At 44.7% G+C, this 12214-nt stretch overlaps 1 protein-coding gene across 6 annotated transcripts in view; it reads left to right on the top strand.

Moving 5' to 3' along the window:
• IKZF4 (IKAROS family zinc finger 4) overlaps window positions 1-12214 on the top strand; it is an 85490-nt gene that overhangs the window by 11188 nt on the left and 62088 nt on the right. The gene's annotated exons all lie outside the window — the stretch shown is intronic.

Here is a 12214-nt window from a genome sequence, read left to right on the forward strand (position 1 = left end):
CATTTTTGGTTAACACAGTGTTTCACATCAAATATATTACTTGAAAATCTGGATTCAAATTAATATTGTTTAATGAAATTCAGTCTCTTGTCTCCCCCACATCCCCCCCCCCAATTCAGTCCGCGATGGCACTGCTGTTAACACCAGAGACCTCAACAAAAATGTATAGTAAACTGTCAGGTGCTAACCTTAAAGATCATTGTGCCTTTTTAGATAAAACAAGTTTGACAACTTGAGCAGCAAATCTTAATATTCCATGAGTACCTGACATTTCCCTTCATCCATGTGAAGACAATTAAACAAAGCCATTCATTGTTCAGAAATGATTCTTGGTCAAGTGTTGGATTAGGAAAAAATGAGAAAAGGTTCCCCAAAGGCACTCAGAGTTATTGAAGGCTTAGGTGATGTTCCTTGTTATACGACATCCAACATAACCATCAGGATAGTGTCATACTATACATGTCTACTTAGAAGGAAGTCCCACTGAATACAGTGAGGCTAATTCTCAGACTAGTGGGTATAGGATTTTACCCACAAAGGCCTTGAGCCTGTGCCCACTTGTGAGCATGTTAGTTAGTTAGTTTCCAAAAACAACAACACTTACATGCATAGAATCAAATGCAGGATTGAGGGTTTCTGATGACCTTTCAGGGCTTGTCCATATATGAGCATTATTAAGCTACGTTTCCACAATTTGCCTGTTTGAATTAGACCAGAGTAGCCAGATGCGGCTTAGTCATGCTGGCCACATGGCCCGGAAAAACTGTCCGCGGACAAACGTTGGCCCCCTCGACCAGTAAAGCAAGATGAGTGCCACAACCCCAGAGCCATTCACAACTGGACTTAACTGTCAGGGGTCCTTTACCTTTTTTAGCCCAGTATTTGAATTTGTGTATAAGGAGTAGGAAATTTGGGGCTTTCCCATGCATACCAGTAGATGTTCCCTTTTCTGTTTGTCCCTGCCTTCAGATTTGTTGATCCTATAATGACAAAAGGGCAAATAGCTGTGTATGCACCTTGTGGGTTTTTTTAAGTTTCCCCACCCAAGAAGTGTGCAAGAGGTACTTGTACATTTGCTTGTGCCGTTCTCCAGTTTTGTGCAGATCTGAGACTCCTGGTGGGACCTTACCAACATGATGGAAAAGAAACTTGTACTGACCTAGGAACTTACAAGTAGACGCCTCAGCCTATTCACATGTAACAGAGTTCGGTTGGTTAGTTGCAAGGTTTCTGATAGATGAGGATAAAGGATGGAACGGACCCTTTATCCTTTCAGGCAGGGACGAAAGCTGCAAAGCTCAGCTCACTTTTAGGGACTCTTCCAGGTTGGTTTGAGTAGCACCTGCTCCTTTTGACAATGTTCATATTCAGCAGGTAAAAGGGATTGACACCTTTTGGAGGCGAGAGGGGATACTAGGCACCCCCTGGGTAGACATAAATATATATCACTGGGATTTTCCTAATTTCCTGCCAGACAGCACATTTCCTGAGGTTTGTGTTTTCAGGAGCTGTTTGCATACATGCTATCCCTCACTTGGGGAAAATGGAGGGGTGAGAGAGCAGGCTTTTTCTGTCACAGTGTGAACTATGCAGATGAAACGGGAACACAAACACAATCACTCATTTTAGTTTTTAAAAGCATAGTGGGTTTTAGCGGCAGATAGATGCCGTTTAGATAAATCTTGTCAAAATGGCACAAATCTTTAAGGGATGGTAATTTACTGCCCAAACAGCCTACCTGAAGTTATTCTGGAATTGCTTTACTGAAGACATATGATACAGATTGAGCAGAAACATCCAGGCTGAAAAAGTATTACCTATTTTCTAAGATTATTATGACCTGTTCCAGTCTAATCCAATGGTCAGGGCTCATTGAGTTCATCTTTGGTTCTTGAATTTCTGCAAAGCAATTTCCTTGTAGCAGTCTGGGAAGTGTCTACTGCAACTTGCCATATGTTAAGATTATTTATTATTTATTTAAAATATTTGCGTCGTGCCTTTCCTTATAAAAATTCAAGGTGGATCATGAAGAAGAAGAAGAAGAAGAAGAAGAAGAAGAAGAAGAAGAAGAAGAAGAAGAAGATGAAAATATAATGAAATAAAAAATTACAGCTTTGCTTTGTCCGGTAATCACAGTGATGCCATTAACACTTTAAAGAATGTTTAACTTTTGCAGTCGCTTAGGGACCTCATTGTAATCGCTGATGAAGAAGAATGGGTCTAGTTTATTTGATCACAAACATCAAAGCACAAATGAAAAAATATGTTAATCCAGAGGATATGAAATATCTGAAGGCAATCTACATCATCTTATATTACAGTTTTTGTTAGGAAAGTCAACCTACAACTTAGTAGGTGAAAGACATAATGTTTGAAAGTCCTAGTCCTGACCTATTGGAGCGTCAGGCATGGGTGTGGCACGCAACTTTTGGGGGTCTCAGCATACCCAAATCTAATTGACAAAGAGATGTTTATAGGGCATCCCTCCTATCCACCGCAATGCAGATCAGTCAATGGAGGCAACCAAGGCACCATCTGGGTTATTTTGTTGAATGACTCAGTTATATAAGTTGTTTGGCCAAGTTCAGCCAACCATCTGTTTTCTTTATTCTTGTCTGTCTCAGCTTATTAAATATAGTAGAAGGGGGGGGGGTGTCCAGTTACGTCCATTGAGAAACATGGTGGCCCATGTGGGCTTTAAGGAGGCTGTGGTATGGCCACATCTGTAGAAACCTGTATTGGACCTTGAAGGTTTGAAAAAGCTACTGGCTGGTGTTTAACATTCCCTTCCTGGGCAAGGTCCTCAAGCAGTTCTTGGTCAGCGCCAGGCATTCCTAGATAAGACTCATACTTCTAGATAATTTCAGGCTTGGTTTTGATGCAGAACATGCTATAGTTACCCTGTGGGAGGACCATTGCTGGGAAAGAAATGCTGTATGTGTCCTATTTCTCCTGGATGTCTCAGCAGGTATCAATACTGCCAACCATGGTATGCTTCTAGGTAGGTTGCCTGAGTTAGAGAATTCCTATGCAGACAAACCATTTTAGAAGGTAGTGCTGGAGTAATAACTGCTTGAGTCCTCAAGACTGCACCTTAATCCATTTTTTCCCCACTGGAAAGCTCAGGTTCCTTATTTGGCTTGGTTTTGCCAAGTTGGGCTTGTGTATCAACTATGACTCTACATAGACAGGGTTAGCTTGGCTTCAGTTATCGCTACTTGTTAAATCTCCTGTTTGGTTTACTGTAACACATTTTGTGTGGAGGAGCCTTTTGAGTATAGTCCAGGAACTTCATAGAGTTCTGTACATGATTGCTGGGACTGGGTAGTATGAGAATATCACACTGGTAATTTGTCATGGGCTTCCCAGTTTGTTTCCAGGCCAAATTCAATCTGCCGATTTAGACCTTTGTGGCTTGGGACCAGTGTACCAGAAGAATCCCTGGTCTCCATATGCACATACCCTAACTTTAAAATCTTCATCAAAAGCCCTTCTCCGGGGGGGTCTCAGTGTGCTGACTACTGAGTAAAGGGCCTTTTTGGTGGTGGCACCCTGGCTGCGGAAAGATGCTTGCCTAGTACTTAACTTGCTAGGCAAACACATTTTATTTCCCCAGGCCTTTTCATAGATCGTGGCTTTAATGTAGTTCTGTCTGAGATGTGGTGTTTATGCTGATCGTAAGCATTAAAAATAAAATTAAATTCAACGTACCTTTTAATTTGTTTCAATATTTGTAGTAAACTGCCAACCTAAGAGCATGGTTATAGCATAGCATAAATTATTTTAAATAAATGTGACCTATAATTTGGTGTTAACATTTTCATCATGCAGACTCACGGGCCCACCCAATCCCACAAGCGCTGTATCAGAAGCAGTGTGTCCCCGCACTGCCCAACAACAGTTGCTCACCAACAGATTCATTGGAGGTTAATAACGTGCATTGCTTTGCTGTCCTATCTGTCTTCCAGGTAATGCTGAGTAATTTGTTTGGAATGTTAGGTCGCTGTGTGCTTCAGTGATGATAATATCGGGAAACCTGAAAATGTTTCCCTTCTGACCTTGTTTTGTTTTTTTTAGATGCAGAGCAGCATCTTAAAAGGTTGATCAGGCTTGCTGAATTCCATCTCCTTACATGATTGATGTTTGCCTCTGTTGTTTGACACTCGCAAGAGCTGCTGCTGTGTCAACACTTGCTTCATTGCATGGTAGTCGGTATCCTGTTCCTTCTTGGTATCCTGAGGTTCATGTGGGAGCTTCAGGATGCATGCAATTTTTCAGTTAAATGCCGTGGGGTTTTTTTGTCATATTGCCGTGCCAGTGCAAGAAGATCCTGGACTTTGTTGATGTATAAGACTGTCTGTATTGTTGCCATGCAACCCCTCTGCCCACATAGCATGTCTACTTCTATTGTGTGTGTGTGTGTATTTGCATCACATTTTAAAAAATACAGTTCTGGGATACCCTGAGCTGCTGCACTGGTACAATAGCCTGGGTCAGTGGTTTTCAACCAGTGTGCCGTGACACCCTGGCGTGCCTTGAATGATGGTCAGGGGTGCTGCAGGCCACACTGACCTCTGCCCCCCTTTCCTTCCTTCCTTCCTTCCTTCCTTCCTTCCTTCCTTCCTTCCTTCCCTCCCTCCCTCCCTCCTCTGATGCCCTCTCACATTTCTGCCTCCCCAAGGCTTGCATAGCTGTTTGTTGTAGCAGCCCTGGCTGCAAGCTCCTGGTGCCTCTGGGGCTGGCTAGGGGATGCTAATTGCCAGGACCTGAAGCAGCCCCGGAGTAAGCAAGCAAGCGGGTGAAGGAGCCCAGGCAGCCAATCCACCAGCCCTTGCTTTTGGGCACAGACAGACAAGTGGGAGGCCGGGTGGGCAGGCGCTGCGCTGGCTTTTCTTGTGCTTGCTGTGTGCAAGGCCCGCCTGGGAGCTGAGTGCCCGGTGCTGAAGGGGAGCCTTTCCGCCATACAGGCCTAACAGCGCCCGCTGCTGCCCCTGCTGCCTCCCAAGGTAAGGTGTTGGCCTCATGTTCACCTTTGACCAGTCTGTTAGGCCACTAAGGCTGGGGGCATCCTCTTCCCAGGCCCCTGGGGGGCAGTGTGAGGAGGCACCTCTCTTTGGGGCAGAGTGGGGGAAGCTCAGAGACCAGGGGCGGTGGTGACTGCTGCCCAGAGGACTCCCAAGGAGAGGGGAGAGGAGGCTGAGGGAACACTCCACAGGGGGTGAGGGGCTGCTGGCTCTGCAGGCAAGGGGTGACATAACTGGGCTCCTGAGCCCCACAGAAGTGCTGCAGAAAGAATGTGGTTGGTCAAGGGAGCTGTGGACTCAAAGGTTGAAAACTTCTGGCCTGGGTGATTTGTAGCCCTGGGGCAATACCTTGCATTGTGTTCACTTCTTTCTCTGCAAGAAAGAGTTAAAACTGTAAGCGGAAGGTAGGATCTACTGTCAGATCTCTGGTAGCTTATAAGTGCTTCTCTCTTGTACCTGGCTCCAGTTGGTGAACCTGGGGGGTTCTAGCAGAAAACACAACAGATCCTGTAAGACTGAAATTTGCCCGGTGCGGCTGATATTTCCCAGTTGGAAGTATCTTGTAGGGAGCGACAGTAACTCTAAGGAAAAGGTCTGCATTAACCCGATAAGACTTTCTCATTTCCGAGATGCGGACACAGTCTGGAGCAAAAAGGAGATATGCAAAGGTCCAGCTGGGTTTCTTTTCACTGAAGCTTTTCAGTTATTGCTTTCCTTAAAAAAAAATAAAAATGCTGATCTGTCTTAACTATTGCAAAAGGATGCATGTAAACATCATCATGCAGAGGTTGGGAGGCGATGCATGTTTAAAATAATTGGACTACTTCTGAAGGTTTTATTCCCTAAGTTTTGTCACTTGGGGGGGAAAGCCCTTATTTCAAAAGTGAAAGGAACTTCAAGGGCTTCTGAAGCCACTGTGTTCTACTTTTAATGTGCTAATGTTCTTAATTCTTTGAGCCTAGAGGGGATTCTGCACACTGGCCCTGTTTCTCTCTTGCTGTACCTGAAATCTGGAAACTTCACCGTGTATCTGGGCTTGAATTCCAAAACAGTGAGAATTTCTCACTCCCAGGAAGCTATAATATTGCCATAATGTGTTATACGATGGAGTTCTAGTACAAAAGCATGTGAACAGACACAGACCTCAAAAAAGAGTTGAATGTTTGATTTCCACCAAAAGCTGTTCCCCAGTTCCATGTAACACATGGCTGGCAAACGCTCACAGGGTATAGATAAAAAAAAAGAGAGAGTTGATTTGATCTGCCTCCCGATTCATGTTCCCTGTGGATGCTTATGATCTCCTCCTCACCTCCTAAAGTAGCATAACACTACCTATATTGACGTAGGAGGTCTGCTGCCTTAGGGAAGTCCAGGCAATAAGGTTGATTCCCCCAAATGTGCCACTCCACAATAAACATCCTTACTTGCTAAAAGGCAGTAGCTTTCTAGGCTTGAAGAGGGATCTGTGATAGTGTAAGGATATTGTAGACTTTTTCTGCAACATGACTCGCAGATTGTGGGAGCTGTTACAGGTAGGGGCATTGCTCCAGCAGGGGACGTCACCCCAGCTAGAACCCTTAACCTGTTTTTTTAGGTTATGGGTTATGTTTGATGCAGTGAACAGTGATGAAGCAGAAATTAGAAGTACTAGGCAGCGCTTCTGAGATCAGACAAGGGTTGCCATATTTCAAGAGGTAAAAACCCAGACAAAAAGTGATAGCCCCGAACCCATGCCAGAGCCACCCGTTCACAATTTTATTTTATTTTTTTAAAACCAGGACATTTGCTTTAAAATTTAAAATTCCCCCCGGATGGGCATGTAGGACCCCCAAAAGAGGACATACCCAGGAATTCCCGGACGTATAGCAACCCTATATGTGGTCATGACCATAGGCAGAGCTCTGTAGCTCTGTTGCAGCAGCTATCTTCTGAACTCATTCCTGAGAAAACACCAAGCAGAGCTGAATCGTCCATTCTGTTTAGACGGCCCCGATGGCTAAACTGTGGAAGCCAGCTGGTCTCCTTGAGCAGCTTTCAACTGAGGATGAATTCTCTTCAGTGAATGGTGGCTTTTCCCTCTCAAGGCTTCCATCTGCTCTGGAATGTTTGCACGACACGTTTACCTCTGCAGTTGCATAACTCCAAGGAGGCAGGGTAAAGATGTAAATGTTACACTGGGGTAACTGCTTTCCTTGGAAGGTGAGTGTAGTTCAGTGTTTGCCACGAGGGAGCCTTCTGAAGTAAGCTAATAAAGCCAAGGAATCCATTGTCACAAAACGCTATGGATGCCCATTAGCCAAAATTAGCCTTTTAAAATAGCACTGCATTGACTTTCATTTAGAAAATAGTTGTGTATGTAACTTTAGAAGATGCCTCGGCCTCTCTACTTGGTTGCCTGAAAGTGTAGTTATAATGCTGGAGTTTCTATAGTCACACACTAAGCATTGTATGTATTGCTTCTCACTTTAGATGCACATAAAAGAGTTCATTGCCATACTATCCCATTGCAGAAAAGTTCCATTTCACTGTGGTTTCTATTTAAGGACTGGTTTGTCCTGTCAATGACAGCCTCCTGCTGTGGTGCTACAGTCATTGGAGTTTTGTCCTAAGTGCTTAGAATTCCCTCTGCATGTAGGGGACTCAAAATGTAACTGCTAGAGGCGTTATTTGCAGGGTATGGTCTGAAGACATATAATGCTGTTTGCTGAAGTTAAGTGGGTCTGGTCAGTGCCTAGATAGGAAACTACATGGGAAATACTTGTACAGTGGTACCTCGCAAGACGAATGCCTCGCAAGACGAAAAACGCGCAAGACGAAAGAGTTTTTCGTTTTTTGAGTTGCTTTGCAAGACGAATTTCCCTATGGGCTTGCTTCGCAAGATGAAAACGTCTTGCGAGTTTGTATCCTTTTTCTTAAAACCATTAATACCCAGGGTAACCATGCTTCGCAAGACGAAAAATTCGCAAGATGAAAAAACTCGCAGAACGAATTAATTTTGTCTTGTGAGGCACCACTGTACATCACAAGTTCCATCATGGAAGAAAAGCAGAATAGGAATAAGTAAGAGTTTTGTAAATTTATAAATTCCTGGGGGCGGTGGTTTGTTTTTTGTTTTTTTGCTTTTATGTCACAGGTATACAGATGGCTGGCAGCTGTGTGCAGAGAGATGCACTAAAATAAAGTTTGTGGGCAGGTAATCTTTGTGGATGTGCACTAGTCCTGTTTTCACAGAGGATCCTTGTCCAGTTCCTTGGATTAAGAGGGAATGAACATCACAGAGAACAGAGCTTTGGGCAGATCCTTGTTGTAACTCAGCATGGCAATTCATAAGTTTTCCAATAAAGAAAGAGGATGTGTTGCCAGTGTTCAGTTAGTACTTGCATGCCCTTTAGACATAGCTCTAGCTGAGTGTGAGCTACTTTTCCATTAGAAGATTCCACATGGCTCAGGACTGTGCCTGAGTGACACATGAAGTCCACCCTGCCCAAATGCTTCCATTATTCCAACACAGAACCCAGTTCCCTGGGACCTTTTCCCACTGGGGTTTCGACTAGAAGATACGTGAGTAACTAGCTCAAGGGAATCAATGTGGCTCCTATGTCCTTTTCATGCCAAAATTAAACAAGAAGTGTGTTTCTAGGATTCAGATACCAATGGCTGAATCATTAGGTGAACATAATTTCTTAAATGTCTATAATGGGAATGATCAGAACAGCACAAACGTCCATTATAGAGCCATAAAGTCCTGGGACTAGACTATTGAATGAAGAGAGGAATGGCTCAAACTGCTTCGTAACTAGCTAGAATTGCCAGTTTCTATTCACCCTATTTTTACGGAGCGTCTAGTTGACAGTGTTGTCAAATTATTGCAGCCTGGTGGGGGTTTTTTTTGTCCATAACCTATTTGTGGAGGCAGCTTTGTTTCTTGTTTGTGATAAAACAAAATTGCAGCACCAGCTTGTAATAGCACTAGCTTGTCCAGTGTTGCACAGCATGTGGAGAGGCATACAACTACGTACATTTCATTAATTGATGGAAGATCGAAGGTTGACTTCCACATTTATTTATTTATAATATATTAAAGGTAAAGGGACCCCTGACTACTAGGTCCAGTCGTGACCGACGCTGGGGTTGCGGTGCTCATCTCGCTTTATTGGCCGAGGGATCCAGCGTACAGCTTCCGGGTCATGAATGGCACGTAGTTGGGGCAGGGTGAACATGAGGTTAGGTCTATGTGGCTGCACCAGTGGAAGCAATCTGGCACGCTTACAAGGGCAGCTGTACAGGTTTGACCCCACTGCTGCCCAATCCCTGCCTCTACGTTGTCAAGGTAAGTGCCATTGATCCAGTTGTCAGGAGGATGAGTCTATGGCACTACCCCACCATGCTGGCTGTTCTCGTATTTCCCCTCTGCTTTGCTCTTCTTGCGGAGAAAAGAACTGCAATTGCACACTTCTCATAGCATCAAAGCCCTCATTTTCCTCCCTGCTGCTCCCTGCCGAACAGCTGATGGGCAGGACAAGACCCAGAGGCTCAAATGGCTGTAGGCAGTATCAAGGTTGCAGGAAGGGGTTCCCCAACCTGCTATATAGAAGGTAAAGGGACCCCTGACCATTAGGTCCAGTCGTGACCGACTCTGGGGTTGCGGCGCTCATCTCGCTTTATTGGCTGAGGGAGCCGGCGTACAGCTTCTGGGTCATGTGGCCAGCATGACTAAGCCACTTCTGGCGAACCAGAGCAGCGCACAGAAACACCGTTTACCTTCCCGCCGGAGCGGTACTTATTTATCTACTTGCACTTTAACGTGCTTTTGAACTACTAGGTTGGCAGGAGCAGGGACTGAGCAATGGGAGCTCACCCCATTGCGGGGATTCGAACCGCCGACCTTCTGATCGGCAAGTCCTAGTCTCTGTGGTTTAACCCACAGCGCCACCCACGTCCCTAACCTGCTATATAGCGGCCACTTTAAAACTTCTTACGTGACTACTCCAACCATACTGAGAGTCAGCTTGTTGAGTGACTTCTTAAGCAAGGGTTACGGACAACCGGAAATGTGATTCGACAAGAGAAAGTACTTCTTTGGACCATGCATGCTTTCAACCATGGTATTTTGCTGCCATAAGATGTGATGATGGCTGCTAACTTTGATAACTTCAAACAGGAGTGAGACGAATTCACGAGGGATAAGACTCTAGTCATAATTGCTGTTTCCTTTGTCCTGAATGAGAGGCAGCATGCCTCTGAAGACCAGCTTCTGTGAAACAAAAGCAGGAGAGGACCGTTCCACTTCTTTCCTGCTTTTGGGCTTCCCATAAGCACTCTGGGAAGTGGGCTGAGCCTTTGGTCGGATGCAGTCGAGCTCTTATCGTACGTTTGGGCTGATATGTTTGGCTTAACACCCTGGTTGTGGACTCTCATTCGTGATGGGGAGTTTTTCAAGCATTCACCATGTCGTAAGCAGTGGCTTGATTCTGTCCTTAAAAAAGTAAAGGTACCCCTGCCCGTACGGGCCAGTCTTGACAGAGTCTAGGGTTGTGCGCTCATCTCACTCTATAGGCCGGGAGCCAGCGCTGTCCGCAGACACTTCCGGGTCACGTGGCCAGCGTGACAAGCTGCATCTGGCGAGCCAGCGCAGCACACAGAACGCCGTTTACCTTCCCGCTGGTAAGCGGTCCCTATTTATCTACTTGCACCCGGGGGTGCTTTCGAACTGCTAGGTTGGCAGGCGCTGGGACCGAACGACGGGAGCGCACCCCGCCACGGGGATTCGAACCGCCGACCATACGATCGGCAAGTCCTAGGCGCTGAGGTTTTACCCACAGCGCCACCCGCGTCCCTTGATTCTGTCCTTAGTCTGTACATTAATGGAGGTAGAGATTGACTGTGTGTCCTTATGCTTTCTAATAACGTTGGAGCTTTTTGCTTTCAAGCGTACTTCCCTTAATAACTTTACAGTATGCTGTTAATCCATTTGGTCCTGCACTTTTCACGCTTGCTTTTTTAAAAAAAAAAATATGCCTCTTCCCAGACCTGAGACCTTGGGTTACCATAAACACCTCCTTCCACCCCCCGCACCTGCTTATCGGTTAGAAAGGCTTGCTTTGAAAAAGTCAAAGAACCATTGGCCTAAACCATTTGCTACTGATGGGGTGGGTGAGTTAAAAACTCCCCATGGTAAGCGATATACTTTTTATACTTGGGAATTTACTTCCTGATATTAACTTAAACCTAGCTGCAGTTGAGTATCTTTCTCCTTTGCCTTTGTCTTCCGTATTTGGAAGCTATCCTAGGATCCATCAACGTCCTCGCTTTGCATTCAGATGTAAGTACATCACTTGACTTTTCCCCGGAGAACTTGCATTCTTCCTTCCTCTTTATACTAATTCTTTGTTTCCCCTGTGTTCTGCGAACTGCACCTAAATTAGATCCTTAAGCCAAAATATATCTCGGGAAATTGTTGCTCTTAATTGTTTTTTCCCAGTGAGTTCTCATTTATGAGCTTACTGGTAGTCAATTACAGTTTGAATTCAAAGTGGTAAAACTTGTGGTTGTTTGCACTTATTTTTATTTTTTTTAAAAAAAAACATTAAGTGTAATGGGGGGAAGGCATTTGAATGTATAAAATGTTCATAATATGTTCATTATCTCTGTGGGGTGCTAAGTACCAAGATATATACTGTTATTCCAGTCTGATCTTTGAAAATGCCTGTTTCTTGACTGCTCAGTGATGCGATGTGTCGGTTTTCAGTCTCATTTTCCAAAGAACGATTGCTTTTCCTTGATAAAAGCTGCACTTCTGGATTTGGGGCTCAGAATTACCTGTGTTCTGTACCTTCTACACACCAGCATCAATTTTAGTTCAGACTGAACCCAGAAGAGCAGATGACAGCAGAGAGTCTGTTTTATTGAAAATGAATAGCATTGGACAGTTGTTACTGTACCTTGCCACTGAAGGATTCAAATTTAGCAGTGGCCTGTGGCCACTTGTGTTCTAGACCAATGAAGTTTGAATCTGGTCTTGCCTCATCAAATGTAAGACTGACAGCTGCTCCTTCCTTGCAACCTTTTGAAGCAGTGTTTAGCTTCTGTTTCGTGAACTAACACCGTTTGACAGCCTCCTCCTTTAAAGGGCAGCTGAATACAGACACAAGGACAGAAAAACCTACCGAAATTAACTGCATGGGCCCCAC

This window comes from Podarcis liolepis (assembly GCF_965112155.1).
Source record: "Podarcis liolepis genome assembly, chromosome: 2".
NCBI classification, from domain to species: domain Eukaryota; kingdom Metazoa; phylum Chordata; class Lepidosauria; order Squamata; family Lacertidae; genus Podarcis; species Podarcis liolepis.